Source organism: Eschrichtius robustus, chromosome 17 (genome assembly GCF_028021215.1).
Source record: "Eschrichtius robustus isolate mEscRob2 chromosome 17, mEscRob2.pri, whole genome shotgun sequence".
Classification (NCBI taxonomy): Eukaryota; Metazoa; Chordata; class Mammalia; order Artiodactyla; family Eschrichtiidae; genus Eschrichtius; species Eschrichtius robustus.
The window spans coordinates 14,852,014-14,870,428 of NC_090840.1; positions in this window are offsets into that span (position 1 = coordinate 14,852,014).

An 18,415-nucleotide genomic window follows, 5' to 3' on the forward strand; every position below is an offset into this window, starting at 1 on the left:
CCGCAACTAGAGAAAGCCCTCGCACAGAAACGAAGACCCAACACAGCCATAAATAAATAAATAAATAAATAAAAATTAAAAAAAAAAAAAAAACTTAACTAGCAACTTTCACGTTGTGCATTTAAAAAAAAAAAATATATATATATATATATATAAATGCCCCCTCTTTTTCCTTGTATTAGACCTAGATTCTCCTTAGAATAATGACTGTAGGAACATCTATTCCTAATATCATCTGAATATTCTGCAGAAGTTTTATTGTAAGTACAAATTGACCCTTAAACAATTTGGGAATTAAGGATGCCTACACACACACACACACACACACACACACAGCCTAAAAAAACCCAAAAAAACAAAAACAAAAAATAAACATTTTTAATCTTACAGTACAGTACCTTGAAAAGTACAGTAGTACAGTACAACAGCTGGCATACACTGGCTGGCATCGAGTGATCAAGCAAGAAGAGTTACTGAGTGGAGGGGGGAGAGGAGGTGGGAGATGGTAGAGCTGAAGGATTGTCAGCAATAGGAGACAAGGGCAAGCTGCAATTTCACTCACACCTGACGCTGATGGAATGCATGTTCACATCTTTGAAAGTTCACAACTTGAAGGTTCATATGTAGGGGACTTACTGTATATGGCTTCTCAAAGACCAAGGAGGGGGAGGGCGAGTGAGGGTGGAGGGTTGCAAATTAAGGGAACTTCCATAAATGTTCCACATTACTTAGGATGGTTGAAACCTTCACTTGACCCTGACTGCTGGGGAAGTATCCCAGTAATGACTGATATTTAATTTCTTGCCAGCCCAAGAGGATGGGGGCTTGTAACAAATTAAATTTGATTTATTTAAAGGTAAGATGACATATCTTTTACCACTATCATGGAATAAAATTTATACGCACAACTACAGAGGACTAATGTAGAAGGCTAGGTCATTTTTTATTCCTTCCCAGGGAAACCTGGTGTTTAAAGATTAAAATTCACACCATGTTTCACAGGTGGTCCAAGCAGCTAAATACTTTTGCCAGCCTTAGTAAAAGAGCTACTCTGGGATGACGGGAAAACAGAGCCTTTCAAGTTGGGAAGAATTCTCAATCTTCTGAGGAACATGGAGGCTTAAATTAATTAACTGAAAGACCTCTAGTCTGGGAGTTGAGGCCCCTAGTTATCCAGGAACTTTGCTACATGATCCGGGTTAAATTTCTTAGCCTTGGGACCTCAGTTTCCTCATCTGTAAGGTAAGATGATTAGAGTAAATAACTCTAAGAGTTTACGATTTGCTTAAAATTTTTACTCAGAAAAGTTTTTATGGCTTGCCAGTTTCACTAAGCAATAAGATCTTGGTGAAAAACTATTATATTTAAATATTCATTTTTCATTGTGTTATATCATATTCTACTTCATTTTTAGGAATAAACTTCAAAAAGAAATTTTCTCTAGAAATGTTCCAAAAACTTGAAACTGATTTTGGTTACATCAATTTTACTCTGCATTGAAAGTTCACCAAAGAATTAAAATTAATTATTTTAATATCTTTTGGGAAACTTCAATCTCAATTTATCTCCTAAAATCACAGGAAAATTGGTAATGGTACAATTCATGCCAATAAATCATTTTCAGGGATAGGAACTCCCACTTCTGGGAAGTCTGACTACATCATTCATGATTCAGTTGTAACTTACTAAAGTATTTGCATAAGAAATTGCAGAGGATTTCTGAATTTCTATTGTCATGCATTCAAATCCCCTCATGTTTTGCCCAAGTCGCTTATAAATATCTTTTGAGGGGAGAAGATACCTTGAATGGATCAGTATTCATTAATATCAGCTTCTCATATTTGAGACTATAAATCATGATTTCACTGAAGCCAGGTCACTAATTTCAGAAACGGTTCCTATTCCTTCTCAAAACCCCTGGAAAGAAGTACTTAGCTGAATGGTCATGTTTCACCCATGAACACTACACCCACCATCACTCTGTAGGCACTTACAAGATAGGGATTTAATAAAAGTGATCGTTAGGACAGAAAATACAAAAACATTTAATCAGCAGGTAACATTTTGTGAGTAAAAACTCCACCTCCCCATTTTCTCTGGATGCATTCAGAACTTCAAAACTCAGCCTGAGAGAAATGAAAAAGAATACGACAGCAAGAACAGGGAATATTTTTAATCCTAGGAACCACTTCTGAACAAGTGCCTTCATTACAAATGTGAGGGGCTTCACCAGCTCAGGCTGCAAACACTCGGGCTTCCCAGCAATAAAGAAAATTAACAAGGAAAAATAACTTATTTCCTAGTAACCAGTTTTTTCTACTTATCTCACAGGTGACATTTATAATTTTACCACCATCTTTTAAAATCTTAATCTACTACTTTGTTCAGTGTCTACCTTGATTATCCTATGAACTTCCTTCAAATTAACCTCCTACAAACCCCTCACCACCCTTTAGGCTCCACTTCCCCCCAGAGGAAAGAGGTGAAGTTTTCACTCCCTGTTCATTTCCTTACCAGTTTTGTTGTCTAGCTATACAATTCCTACTTACGTCTGCAAAGCAAAAAAAAAAAAAAAGTTATCATAATCTACAGGTTGGATGCATGATAAAACCTCTGCAGACTGATTCTTCTTTCCTTTACAGAATATACATCCCCTGGGGTAAGATTCACCTTTTTATATCTAAAGCAACATCACAAGGATAGGAAGTTAGAAATCATGCCATAACTCATAGCTTTGTTCAGCTGTACTTTGAAACGTAATCCTCTGCCTTTGACAACTTACAATCTCCCTGTGGGAGACAGCATGCCTCCGTCCAAAGTAGATGTGCAGGAGTGTGTCTGACACAGGAAATGAAGGCGAGGGAGGAAGCAGAGAGCGTTGGCATGGTTAGAGAATGCTTTATGCAGAACACAGGCTCACAGTGACTCAGGAAGAATAAGTGAGACTCAGATCTGGTCTTGAGAGATCTCTCTCTCTCATGAGACTGGCCAGTAGTGGGATTTAGTAGGAACAATGTAGGCTGTCACCCAGACCTAAATTCTAAGCTACCCTCTGCCACTCTCTGTGTGACTTTTGCCAAATCACCATATCATTTTGAGCATCCATTTCTTCATCTGTCAAGTGTAAACTACTACAATGGAATACTATTCAGCCATAAAAAATTAAAAAATAATGCCATTTGCTGCAACACGGATGCAACTAGAGATGATCATACTAAGTGAAGTAAGTCAGAAAGAGAAAGATAAATACCATATGATATCACTTATATGTGGAATCTAAAATATGGCACAGATGAACCTATCTATAAATCAGAAACAGACTCACAGACATAGAGATCAGACTTGTGGTTGCCAAGGGGCAGTGGGGGAGGGAGAGGGATGGAGTGGGAATTTGGGGTTAGTAGATGCAAACTACTACATTTAGAATGGATAAATGATGAGGTCCTATGGTATAGCACAGGGAACTATATCCAATCTCCTGGGATAAATCATTATGGAAAAGAATATTTTGAAAAGAATGTTTAAAAAAATAAATAAGTAAAATAAAATCCAGGTGATGCTCTTCACTTCCAGTATTACTTGGTCTTTCTGTGACTTTTGACATTGTTATATCAAAAAGACAAATCTCCTGCTTGGAATATTCTTTACTGTTGGTTTTTGAGATACTGCTGATTTCTCAATTTCTTTCTGGTTCTTAGATGGTGTCTTCTCTTTCCTTTAAAGATCAGAGTATTCCAAAATTCTTTTTGTAACTCCGTTTTTTAAAAAAAATTCCCAGAGTAATCTCGTCCTTACCCACGGATTTAAATAGCATCTCTAGTTACGGTTCCCAGATTCCTAGCTCTGACTTAGTCCTCTCTCCTCCATCTACGTTTATATATAATTCTTACTGGACATTTCCACCTGTATGTTCCCCAAACACTTTAACTCAACATATTCAAAAGCGAACTCATATTTTACTCCAAATCTGTTTCTCCTCCTCATGTGTTCCCTAGCTCCATAAATGGTGCCACTATTTACTCAATTGATTACTTGTTTTCAGAGGTCCCAAGGACCACCCTCAGCTTCAGTGATTCTCTAGAGAGACTCATAGAACTTGGAAAAGCTGTTATGCTCACTGTTTATTGTAATTTAAAGTAGTGAAAGAATATGGATTCAAATCCTCGAAGGTAAAAGACACACAGAGCAGAGACCAGGAGAGACCAGGCATGAGCTTCCAATTGTTCTTTACCAGGGAAGTCTTAACACACAGCACTTAATTCTCTTAGTGATGTTGTGTGACAACCCACATGAAGTATTACCCGCCAGGGAGGCTCCCAAGCCTTCGTGTCCACGATTTTTGTAGGTTGGTCACATAGGCTGAGTGCCCACATAGCTGATCTTAGTTACTTAGTGTCCGTTCCCTCCAGAGCTCAAGCTGATATACTACACGGTCCAAGGCTCCCACCATAAATCAAGCTGTTACCATAAACTATCTAGCATGGCCCAAAGCCTCAGGTAAACAAAGATGTTCTGAACAGTCAAGATAGTCCAAGGGCTTAGAGGTTATCTCCCAGGAGATCAGCAAGGGCCAAACTTTTCTTTGGAATACGAAGAGTTTGAACAATTCAGATCTGGTGAATTAATCCTTTACTGCACACTATTCCAGCCCAAAACTTACTGGGTAAATAATCCCTCCCTGCCCCTCGGCATCCATATCCAACTGGTCTCTAAGTTCTGCTGATTCTGCCCATATTTATCCATATCTCCACAACTTTATCTTCATCCCCAGTGACTTCTACCCCAACCCCAAACTAATCAGCTGCCGAAACATATTCATTTTTTGCGTAAAGGTCACCCAATTTCATCATTTTTTTTCTTTCTCTCCTCCACTGCCTTAGCTTTGAACTTCATCACATCTTATATTGTCCCTGTTCTGCATCCTCCCAATCATCTTCCATATTGGTTTCAGAATGATTCCTATAAAATAGAAATTTGGCTGGGTCATTCTGCTACTCAAAGCCTATAAAGCGAGTATTCGTAGCTCCATTTTGTCCACATTCCTTAGCACAGCCCTGGATAATATGGCTGCCAATTACCTCTCCAGACCCATTGCTTACTGTGTTCTGGACTGACTACTACAATGATTCTTTGTCTGCATACCTTTGCATATTCTGTTCTCTCAAATCTGAATTTGCTTTTCCTCCTACAGTTGCCTCAACATCCACTCAAATTATTGGCCAGGAGAAATTCCACTTTTCTAGGTGAATCAACTCAGGTGACAGTTGCTTTAGAATGTCTTACCTGCCTTTAAAGTTGGGTCAGGTATCTTTTCTCTGGGCTTAGAAGCATTCTGTTCATGCCTCAGTCATTCCACATCTCACCTTTTTTCACTCATCTATATACTTCTCTATCTCCCTCACTGGACTGGGAGACCCTCAGTGGCATTGACTGATGTGTGTTTCAAGTTGGCCTCCCTGAAACTCAGTGGATGGCCCTCACAGTGCATGAAAGAGACAGATTTCTGAAGAGTTGGCATAACTCAAAACTGCCATAATAACCAAAGTAATCTTAACAAAGAATGACAGGTATCTTTGTTTCCAGACAAGGGGTCAGTAGCATAGATACATTTTACCAACCCCTTAACTTTTGTAAATATACAATATTTTGAAGAATTTTTAATTTGGGAGAATTTGCATCATTTCAATTTTGCATAAAGTGGAAATTTAATATGTATATCATATCATTTCAAATTTACATAATTTAAATTCACAGTAAATGCAATGCCCACATCCAGCACCTTATTTATAATATGTTCTTGGTGTTTATTTCCTTCCCAACCAGTCCTCCTCCTATCTATCATTATATTTTGTTTACTTTCTTAATCATTTTCTTATTTATCACCATAGTCATCACCAGTATTATTCCCTGAGATTATATGAAAATGAAAGATATATCCTTTCTCTCCTCTCTTCCAAGTTATTACAATTTTTCCAAAAAACATAATGGCAGGAATGCAGGCAAAAACATTCTGTATTTCACACTTTTAAGAAACCGGCTATTTGTCTCTCACTTATTCTGTATGGTTTAGTTTGCAATAATCATCAGAGACTATGCTTTTAAATTCCATAGCGAGCCATGTGTATCTGATACCATAGACAATATGAAATATAATCTCAGTCAGATCCCATGGTTAAGTAATCTAATCCAGAAAAAAGCCATATCTAAAAAAGTGGGTTTAAAGAGCTTTGAGATTCCTACCACTTTTGCATTATTTTTACTGGTTGTGGTGTCTAGAGTTGTTGCAATGTATTGTAGCAATGTTTGTAATTTTAAAAATAACAATAACTTTTTATCATCGAGAACCTAGAAATGTAAAGATCTCTTCACTGAAGCCTGAAAACTTTCATTTGCATTATAGCCTCTTAAAAAAATGAAGGATTCTGTTTTAGCTTTATTGGCTGTCTGGCAGAGCAGCAGTATAAAAACTGGAACAAAGAAAAAAGGCTTTTTTTTTTTTTTTTTTTTTTTTACTTTTTTAGCATATAGATTAGTATTAATTACCATGTAATGAGCTGAAAATTCCTGCCAAGAAGCTGAGGTTTGCGGTTCCTTTAATGAGTATTTTCTTCCCACTGGGTGAAGTAAAATTTTTTAAGTGTTAGGGATTTGCACTTGGAAAACATCTCTAAGCTATTTACATAAGCAAGTCAATAGGAAAGGCACATTTTCCATTTATAGCCTTTGTAATGCATTCATGGGCCTGACGTTTCTGGCAGTGTGTTGCTTTGAGTGGTGACTGAGTCGTGGTACTGGGCGGACTTCAGTGCAGCAAGAGTGAGACCAGACCCTCCACCACCCAGACTCAAGCTTCCCCAGCCAGCCTGGGCTGGCTGTGGCCTCATCTATGTTGAATTCTCAGATCTCATTTATTTTCCAAACTGGGAGAAATCACAGAAGTGTGCTTTGTTACTCTCCCCACTGAAATGGATTTAGCCTATAACGGGTCCCGCAACCATTGAGGGACACTAGAAAAAAGATGTCACCGATGACATCGTTTTGGGTTTTGTCCCAATTAAAATGCTTTTGGACAGTTTGCCACCATGGCCATCATCTCTGAGAATATTTTTGAGGAGGAGGAGTCTACACAGAAACAGACATAAACAAAATTTGTTTTTTGGCCAAGAAAATGCACCTCAACCAGTTCTGCTCTGGGAAGTGTGATGATGAATGCCCGGTTTCTGCGCTCTGAATCCATCCACAATTGCACTCACTGCTCCAAGCCAAAGACTGGGACACCCTGCAGATCCCTGCCTGGGAGATGCAGGGCACCTCAAATGGGCAGCTTTGTCCTGGCCAAAACCTGCCCTGCAGACTGAGCTTCTGGCTGTGCCCTACTCCCCACCCCCTTTCTTCCCCCTATTTCCAGTGCTCTCCTCACCACCCCTGGCTCACTCCCCTTTTTATCCTTCATTGACCTTGATCTTCCCCCCAAATAAATCTCTTACATGTCCAATCCTGTCTTGATGTATACTGCTTCTATGAGAACTCAGATTCATATAGCTCTTGTTATCAATTGGGACTATATCACCTTAAGTATATTAGAAAACCCAAAATAGCACTGTCTCAAAGATCATCAGATTTTATTTCTCTCAAGTCCTGTGGTAGAAAGTCCAGTCCTGGTATAACCAAGGAGTCATCATTTTGCTCCACTATCCTAATTAATGCTGGCTTTCATCCACAAGGTCGCCTCATGGAACAAAATGGCTAGAGCTCCAATCATCCCATCTGCTCCAGGCAGCAGGAAAAAGAAATGGCAGAAGGACCAAAATGGTATGCCTCCTAATGATCCAGTTCTCTTTAAGAGCCTTCTTAGAAGTTCCACACAACTTCCCTTTTTTATTTCATTGGCTAGAACATAATCACACATAGCTGCAAGGGAGGCTACAAATACTAAAATGCATTTTACATCCAGAACAGCATTGACATCCAGAATAGCACTGGATGTTCTATTACTAAAGAAAAATGAAAGCATGGGTATTTGTGGCAATTCTCAGTCTCCTCCACCCTGCTCTCCGTCTTCATTTCATGTAGATGTTGAGAGACAGGATGAGGTCTGGATCTCTGAGAGGAGGAGTCCTGACCATGAACCTTATACATCTTTGCCCAAGAGGTAGGACCGTGACCCTGTAATCCCTTTCTTCCTTAATTCTTCACAGACCTAGACTCAGGATTTTAGGGCATAAGTGAGCCTTTAATCATCCTAACTGAAGATAAATATACATTCTACGTGTCTTCAAAATTACAGCATAGTGGTTTAAAATGAATGAACTTGGATGTCAGAAATAATTAGAACCAAATCCCAGCTCTTTTGTTGACTAATGGTGTGAACTAATGACCAAGAAATTAAGCCTTTCTGCCACATACTTAGTGCTCAGTAAACGAGACTGAGCTATTGGCTTGATATTTTCACATGAGGTAAGGACTGAACACTTAAAAAATGGGGTAGGGTGTAAAAAAAAAACAAAACAAAAAAAACTAAACTAAATCTCTTTGGTTTTTAACTTAACTCATCCTAAACTTTACACCCTAAAACATCAAACTTGTCTCTCTTTTAAGTTACAGGCACCCTTCCTAACACTTCTGTTTTAAATATTTCCAGTCTTAGTCTCTTCAATAGGTGGTGCTGGGAAAACTGGATAGCTACGTGTAAAAGCATGAAATCTAACACCATCACAAAAATAAACCCAAAATGGATTAAAGACCTACTATAAAACCCTTAGAAGCAAACATAGGCAGAACACTCTTTGACATAAATCGCAGCAATGTCTTTTTGGATCCACCTCCTAGAGTAATGAAAATAAAAACAAAAATAAACAAATGGGACCTAATTAAACTTAAAAGCTTTGGCACAGCAAAGGAAACCATAAACAAAATGAAAAGACAACCCACATAATGCGAGAAAATATTTGTAAACGAAGCGACCGACAAGGGATTAACCACCAAAATACACAAGCAGCTCATGCAGTTCTATATCAAAAAAACAACCTAATCAAAAAATGGTCAGAAGATCTAAATAGACATTTCTCCAAAGAAGACATACAGATGGCCAAAAAGTACATGAAAATATGCTCAACATTGCTAATTATTAGAGAAATGTAAATCAAAACTATAATGAGGTACCACCTCACACCAGTCAGAATGGCCATCATCAAAAAGTCAACAAACAATAAATGCTGGAGAGGGTGTGGAGAAAAGGGAACCCTCTTGCACTGTTGGTGGGAATGTAAATTGATGCAGCCACTATGGAGAACAGTATGGAGGTTCCTTAAAATACTAAAAATAGAACTACCATACGACCCAGCAATCCCACTACTGGGCATATATCCGGAGAAAACCATAATCCGAAAGGCTACATGTACCCCAATGTTCATTGCAGCACTACTTACATTAGCCAAGACATGGAAGCAACCTAAGTGTCCATCAACAGAAGAATGTAAATAATAGAAATAATTTCTATTTCTATTTCTATTTCTGTTTTGTAAATAATAGAAATAATTTCTAAATTTAGACACTAGATTTCAAAGGATCCCGCCTATCTCAGTGCTTAAAGGGAAATAAAAGTTTACATGATCCAGTCAACTTGATGTAGTAGAAAGAGCACTGACATCAGTGCCATGTCTACAACCCTGTACCAGTTATTAAATCATTTTAGATTTCTGGTTGCTCATCAAACAAGAAAGTGAGTTTAATGATATAAAAAGTTGATTTATCCAGTTAGAATAAGCTGAGCAGGCAAGAAAGAATCTCCTGAATCTTTCCATAAATTACAATGACACTGTCTCACCAAGACTAAAGATGAATACGGGATTGTACCTGTGGTCTATGACCCATGGGGAGAATTATAATGAGGATGAAGCCCTGGTTTATTTATTTATTTATTTTTAAAATTTATTTATTTATTTTTTATTTATTTTTGGCTGTGTTGGGTCTTCGTTTCTGTGCGAGGGCTTTCCCTAGTTGCGGCAAGCGGGGGCCACTCTTCATCGCGGTGCGCGGGCCTCTCACTATCGCGGCCTCTCTTGTTGCGGAGCACAGGCTCCAGACGCGCAGGCTCAGTAGTTGTGGCTCACGGGCCTAGTTGCTCCGCGGCCTGTGGGATCTTCCCAGACCAGGGCTCGAACCCGTGTCCCCTGCATTGGCAGGCAGATTCTCAACCACTGCGCCACCAGGGAAGCCCAGCCCTGGTTTATTTTTAATGGAACAGAATTCCACTGAAAGACAAGCGCGTGTTGTCAGCTTCTTAGCAACAAATTCTCCTGCTGTGAGCAGTCTTCCTTTTGAAAGAGCAGGAAAGCCAAGCAAAGCAGAGTACAGAGCTAAACCTGAGAAGACAAGAGCCGTTATGTGCACTAATCTATTACTCCTGGGTATAGGAACACATTAACATCTGTAAAAATATGATTGCAGTCCCTCTTAGGTAACTTCTGAATATAAAACTATCCTATGTGGAGGGTGGGTTTTTAGAATTTTGTCCAGTCTCTCCTAATTTTCCATTTCTCTTTTTTGTAGCTTTTCCAAAATGGATGTTTTCTGTAGCCACTGTTTTAGATAGGAGTCACCAATAGTAAATGCAGTACAAAATGTTGGTTTATTTATAACAGTGCAACTACCATTTTTCAATCAGCTAGCTTCTGAATGGTGTTTTTAAACGAAAGTATTTATCATCAACTAATTCAAAGTGATTTCTTCCTATTTATGTGCCCTTTGTAATCATGAGAATTTAATCCATCTTGAAAATTGCCAGGTAATATAAAATAGTCTCATTCACTACCTTAATTAGACATGCCTTTACTTAAGATTTCAACAATATTCATTGATCATCTTATCTATATTCTGCACTAGGTTAAAGATTAGAAATATAAAGATGACTAGTACATAGATTTTGATTTCAAGAGTCCTAGAGTCTATTAGGAGAAAAGACAAGTAAAAATAAATAAGTAAAATAATAATAACAATAATCATTATTGTTACTGTTATTATTATGCAAGAGATAGCTGCCATCATAATAACATCTACACAGTGCAAAGATAGTTCATGAATAGAGTCAGGGAAACAGAAGGGCATGAGAGAAGCTTCAAAGAAGTGGTCATATCTAAGTGAGTTTTTAATTTGCCAGGTGGACAAAATAGGAAAGAGTATTTTACACAAAATTAACACTATGTGCGCAAAGAAGAGAAAGAACATGCATGTGTTTAAAAATTCCTTCTTTATAAAATACCAGAGTACATTAATTTACTTCTTCACATTTTTTTGACATTCACCAGAAGTTATGTTCCAGTATATGTAAATTGCTAGAATTGCAAGTTACTTCTACTGGTGATAATTCCAAAAAGAGAACTGAAGTTTGGAAAATGATAAATTATATGGTGGAGGAATAGAGATTTTACATGAAAACCTTAGGATGCATAAAAGAAAATAAGAGAAAAATCTTGCACTTAAGGCCAATGTTTTATATGGGGTAAGGTGGTAGCTGTGTAGAAGGAAGCTGACAGAGGCAAAGCCCACGGAGACTGAAAGTGGTATAAGGGAGGAAAGAAGGATGGGTGATGGGGAGAGATATGAACACTCTGGAATCATAAAGTCTGAAAACTATTAAACATTTAGATAGAGGACTAGACTCAGGGAAAAGAATACGTCTTAATATGTATATTATTCACAAAAGAAAAATTTATAAGCAACTCATTAAAGCTGTTAAGACAGGAATTTTTTAAAACACTCACTTCATATCCAATTTTTAAATATAAAGCATAATCTTATCCAAGCTTATTTTTATAAACAAAAATATGCGCAGAAAAGCATTCTGAACTAAATTAATTTATAAATGTAAACCCTACAATATATTAAACATATTTAATCAACCGAGTTGAATTCATTCTAAGAGGAAAAGATACAGTATCTGGCTTTGATAGTCAACAGATGGCAGGATATTTTTATGATAGTGTTTTCATAAAGCCCAAGTATGAATTACTAATCTATTTGCCTTGGAGGGAAATAGATGAATAGTTGAGTATGTTATAAGAGTTGACAGGGCTCTGGTCTAAGCATACTTATCATATAAAGACCAAGATGGAAATAATTCTACATTGGAAGATCTGCTTTGTGTTGGGTAGTTACATGAATTCCTTCTCTGCTTTATATATCAGCTTCTTAATTACCATGCTGAATTCCTGGCAACCCAAGCTATTGTGTCTTTTTTATATTACCTAGAACAAGAATTATATGGTGAACTTTTTCATTTTTTAAATTTTTAAATTAAACCTTAGTGTAATTTAACAAAATTAACCTGACCCGTCCTATTTTTCCTAAAATGTTCCATCTTTTTATTGATATCTTTCTTTTCACTAATCAAGATTTTTTTCAAGTTTAAAGTCCATCTTTCTAAGAGGTAAGCAATTAAGCCACTTTAGTGACATACGTACACACACACACACATACACAAACACACAACTTCCTTATTTTTTTATCCAGAAAGATTCCATTTTCTTAATTGGATCAATGCTTATAACATAAAATCTGCTCTAGTAACGAAGAAAAGAAGAAACAGATTAAGAGCATTATATCAATTTAGACTAAGAAAAGAGATACGTATTTCACAATGTGGTGCCCAAACTCAAAACTTCATAGCTTTATTTAGTTATAGGATGAATATCAAATGGGTAAAACGTACAGTCTCCTTTGAGAGGAAAAAAATCAGGATCTCTCTAAAATTATTTTTTGGTTTAGAAAATTATAGAAAATGACAGCTTCAAAGAGAAGAACAACCTAGTAAAATCAGCGTTGCCATTAGACCCAAGCAAGAGAAGTAGGAGTATTTTAGAGGGCTCTGTATATCCCAAAATTACGCACAAAATAAATTTATTAAAGGGCACATGCACATTTCTGTCACTCACAAACCAGTGCTCAGAGCAACCATAACCAGTGCTGTATGATGTTTAAGAACCAGCTCATGGTGGTAGGGGGAACCTGATTTGTGGTATGTGCTGATCCTCAAGGTGTAAATACTCCCACCCATGGCAGGTTTCAGACTCCCAATGTGATGTCATTGACCCCAGAACTGGGAAAGATGCCGTTAATGGATTCTCTCAAGCCCATATGAGCTGGCTTCAGCCCAGCATCGTCTGTGTCTCTGACCATACCCTCCTGTGACTAATACTGCCAAGCTTATCTCTATATCTCTTGCCCTCTGTCTACTAAACAAAAGATGACTCTGTCCAAATGCCATGAAGTTTTCTGTGTTAGGTTTCTGATGGCATCAGAGATGACCTTGACTTAGAGTGTGGGCAAGATTTGAGAGGTAGAAACTTTTAGGTAAGAAAAAGGACAAATTAATTAATTTGTCAAATTCTTCCTCTCTGATAACTCAAACGCAATAGATCCTTGCATAAGGAAATTTCATAGTTTGAGCAAAAATAACATAAATCAGTGATTTTACTCAGAAACAAATCAAGCATTAAGTTTTAATACTTTGTGAATTGTGTATGTTTGTATTTGATCACTTATCCAGTTATCACTAGCCCATCAACAGAACATTTAGTCAAGTACAAGAATAAATTGTCATCATTTTGCCAAATTTCATATTAATAATGTAACATCACACATATATTTTATTTTGTTATATTAAGTCCTATTTGTTAAGGTAGAAAGCTAGAATATACTTAACAGATTAACAACTTGATTTATAACTTTAAATTTTTGGACATTGCTAATTAATTAGCTATGGTATTTGTGAAATTGTTTTTCAATATTGTCACATTCAACATTACATTTGCTATGCAAAAGGACCACAAGTTAATCCTTATCAAGTATTGTGGAAGTATGGATTAAAAATTTGGATTTGAATTTTTAAAGCAAGTTTTTCCCCCTCACAATAATTAAGCATAGCTATTGACTATAAATGCAGTCATTTAAGCATTTACATGGACAACATTTAGATATATGGAACCAGATTAAAGATTTTGAAAGCAGTAAGCAGTATTTTATTCCCTTCGTAGGTTTTCTGAAAGCCCGACTCTTCTCTCTTGAAACATTGTTTTGTCCAAAGACTATGGATTTTCTTAATTGAACCTAAGTCATTCATGAGTGTGCTATAAAACTCAAATTGAATAACTGAACCTCGCTGAGTCTTAAATATCTTATTTCAAATAAGAATTAAGGACAGCACATACATATCATACTTACGTTGTATTTTTTTGGTGTTTTGCAAGACGACACACTGCAGCATATAACACAAGCTGGACCTTCACTAAATGTTTCTTGCCTTCCCCTCTGTAGAATATAGTTTCTACGGCAATCATTTAGCACATTTTTATAGTCACATGTTACTATTTAATTAGATTTTGATCCATGGAAGACAGAGACTATGCCTCATTCATTTATCAATCTCTAACCCTAAACTTGGGGCCAAGTACATTTCCCAGTGTTGGCCAATGTCAACTCCTTAAACATAAAGGTTACACCATATGTTTTGTGTTGTGAAACGTGAAACCTCAACCTACGTGTAGGCAGAGTAAGTGTTTACCTATGTGATGTGATGTGAAGCAATCCAGTTTTTTAAAAATCCCAATTCCACCATGTCTCACATTCCATCAGTAGAATTTAATCACTTTGAGATTTCCTTGCTTTGGTCTTCTTTTATTACACAGTAATCCTAAGATCATAAAAAAAAAAAAAATTTGTTCTCTTTGGGAATCTGAGGGCATAGTGCCAGAGGCTGGTAGAGAACTAAAACTGAGGCTAAGAAGAGATTTTGCTAACATTTTGGGAGAACTAGCTCTAGGGTATTTACACACAATGATTGCAAAGAGTCTGTCATACAGAACTTGCATAGCTGGTAATATTGAAATTAAAAATAAAAAAGATATTACACTTTGGAAGTATTTACCAGTATCTCAAATCAAAACGACTCTTTCATACTCTTTATTTTTGTTCCCACACTATGACCACTAGATGCGACTCCTTCCTTCCAGAGTCATGAAAAGAAGTTAAAGGAAATAACTCTTCATCCTCACTCATCACACTCACTCTCATCCTGCATCGAAATGCAAATCAAACAGGAAGATGACAAATATAAGCTTTAGAATACCTGCCAGGATCTGGAAAATCACAAAAGTTAAGTGGAAAATGATAAAAGTAAATGAAGTTAATGCAAAGCTTCTTTGACTTGGTGAGGAAGCGGTGGGCGGAACAGAGAGCAGGGAGGGGGTGGGGTGGGGGAGGAGATACCATTAGACACATGTTACAGGAAAGGCCAACATGTTTAAAATCAGTTAATTTAAGCTCATATATTAAACTGTGCTTGCTTCTTCGTTTTTCAAGTCGTTGATATTGTTTTTCAAGCTATTTAAGGCAGTCATTAAAGACAATCTCTGGTTTACTCTACACAACAAGCCCAAGTTTTAGCAAGCAATTGACACATTAATGTCGTCCGAGAGTGGAGTGCCTTATAACAGGACCACGCTGAGTCCTCTGAATGGAGCTCTCATCTGGAATGAAACCACGATGTTCGCCATCTAGACTGTGGCTGTTCTGTACACACAGCCTATTTATCGGTTTAGTGTCTGCCCAGGGAACTGTTCTCTTTGTTTTGCTTCCTTGTTATAGCCTAGTTTTTAGAGATTGTTTCAAGCCCCTAGGCACAGAAAACTTTTAAAAAGCTCCTCTCTGGGGATCGCCAGGAGCAGAAATGTAGAACTTGGTGGGATACTTACTCTCAACTTCCTTGCTTGCCTCATAAAAGAAGATCATCTAGAAGGGCCACTAGGGAATCTTCAGAGGTGGTGGTGTCATTACTTAGTGTAAAATGTTAGATAAAATGGCAAGTATTGATGTAGCGCCTATGTGATTCTCAATGCACTTCCACATACATTGCCTTATTCAGTCCTCACAACAACCCTGTGAGGTATCAAGGTTCTATTTCGCAGAGAAGAAAATAGAGATTTGAAGAAGGGATTTGGCTAAAGCAGTACAACTAATAGGATTCAAGCCCAGCTTCTGCGTTTCCCAGTCTGCACACTTTCTGCCATATTGTGATACCACATGTAGAAAACCCAAGTCATCCTTTAACTTGGGAGCTCCCAGCATCTTTGGCTCCTGGCTTTCTTTTCCATTTTAAAATCAACTTTAAAACCTCTCTTTTATAAATGAACTTATCTACTAAGCAGAAACAGACTCACAGACATAGAGAACAGACTTGTGGTTGCCAAGAGGGAATGGAGGTGGGGGAGGGATGGATTGGGAGTTTGGGATTAGCAGATGCAAACTATTATATACAGGATGGATAAACAACAGGGTCCTACTGTATAGCACAGGGAACTATATTCAATATCCTGTGATAAACCATAATGGAAAAGAATATGTAAAAAGAATGTATATATACATGTATAACTGAATCACTTTGCTGTAGAGCAGAAATTAGCACAACATTGAAAATCAACTATACTTCAATTTAAAAAAAAAATTTTTTTTTTTGACCTCTGTTTTGGGCTTCCCTGGTGGCACAGTGGTTGAGAATCCACCTGCCAACGCAAGGGACACAGGCTCGAGCCCTGGTCCAGGAACATCCCACATGCCGCGGAGCAACTAAGCCCGTGCACCACAACTACTGAGCCTGCGCTCTAGAGCCCATGAGCCACAACTACCGAAGCCCGTGCGCCTAGAGCCCATGCTCCGCAACAAAAGAAGCCACCGCAACGAGAAGCCCGCGAGCTGCAACGAAGACCCAACACAGCCAAAAGTAAATAAATAAAATAAATATTTAAAAAATAAAATAAAAAATAAAAACCTCTGTTTTATTATTCCATTAGTTGTTCATCTTTTCACTTCCCTGTTTTCATGCCTCTTTCATATTCTTCATCTGAAAAAGTTGTCACTGTATCGAAGAATTCTCTTTGGAAACTGTAGATTAGTGAACTGAGAAGAGGCATGCAATTATAAATGATCTTTTCATAGTTTATTCTTTGGTTTTTCTTTCATTAATAAACTTATGGAACTAAAGAACAGGAGCACTTTTGACCCTTTTCATTGCCTGAGGGGCCCAGAAAAGAAGTGGTCCTTCTGTGTAGCCCACAGGTAGAGAGAGGAGGGTGGTTGTGCTTATGCACAGGGCAGTCCTGGGTCTGCTCAATTAGTAACAGTGCTCCCTCGCTCTGAAAACTGTGCCCATTTGAACAATAAATTGTTCCCTCAGGACCAAGCATAGCAAACCACCTTGTGGATAGACATTCCTTCTCCTTTACAAAATCCCTCAAAGAACTTGCCATTGGTAGGGTTCGACCAGCCTCCTGGTAACACAGATAACCTGCTCCTTGGTCTGAAGCTACATTACTATTTCTACTGGAATATGCTTCTTTCAATTTGATTAATTGCAACCATGAAGGGCAGGAATGCCCATATTATAGAATGGCATGTTTTCCAAAGGTCATTTATATTTGACTTTGGAGGATAGCTATTTTTGCACTGTTTTTCTTTAGCAAGAGTATCCAGATTCTATTCCACAAAAGCCCAGAGTCCAATAATACATTAATAGCTTTTCTTTGAAAGTTGTTTCTTTATTAAGCTTGGGAAACCCCAAGTTAAACCAGTTTTTTAAATAAATATTTATAAAAGCATTTAATACTTCAATGTGCATTGCACATCTTCGGGGCTGGAGACATAGGTTATAGAGGATGTTTACCAGTTGACTTGACCATGGAAGACAGTTGGGAAACCAGTGGAGTAGGCTTAGGTTAGGACAATGTGAAAATGGTTTTAATAGTGCTTGGCACAGATGTAGAGAACAATGTATGGACACCAAGGGGGGAAAGTGGCAGCGGTTGGGGGGGGGGGGTGATGAATTGGGAGATTGGGATTGACATATATACACTAATATGTATAAAATGGATAACTAGTAAGAACCTGCCATATAAAAAATAAATAAAATAAAATTCAAAAAAAATAGTGCTTGGCATATTATAGTAATTAATAAACAGTTTAATTGATTCTAATTTCCCAACCACACACTAGCTTAGTGATGAGGAATAACAACAAATTAGGTTGAGTAACAGTGTTTTCAACTAAAGTAGAAAAACTGCCCTGTGAATTCCACCTAGAAAATCTTAGGAAATACTAAGAAATCTTCCCAGAAAGAGAAGTCATCTGTAGTCACCACATGAAGAATTAATTGCTTAGCTTTGTATTTAAAAAGATGCTCCTCACAAATTATTCTGCTAATATTAACAGCTATATGCAGGACAGTAATTGACTGAAAGTGTTGAGACGTGAAATTCTTTGTCTTACCTGAAATTCGCAAAGGAAGTCAGAGTCAGTACAAAAGTCCCACCTATGACTTTCTGCTATACCTCCAAGTGGACAGTACCCTGTATGAAGAAAACATGGT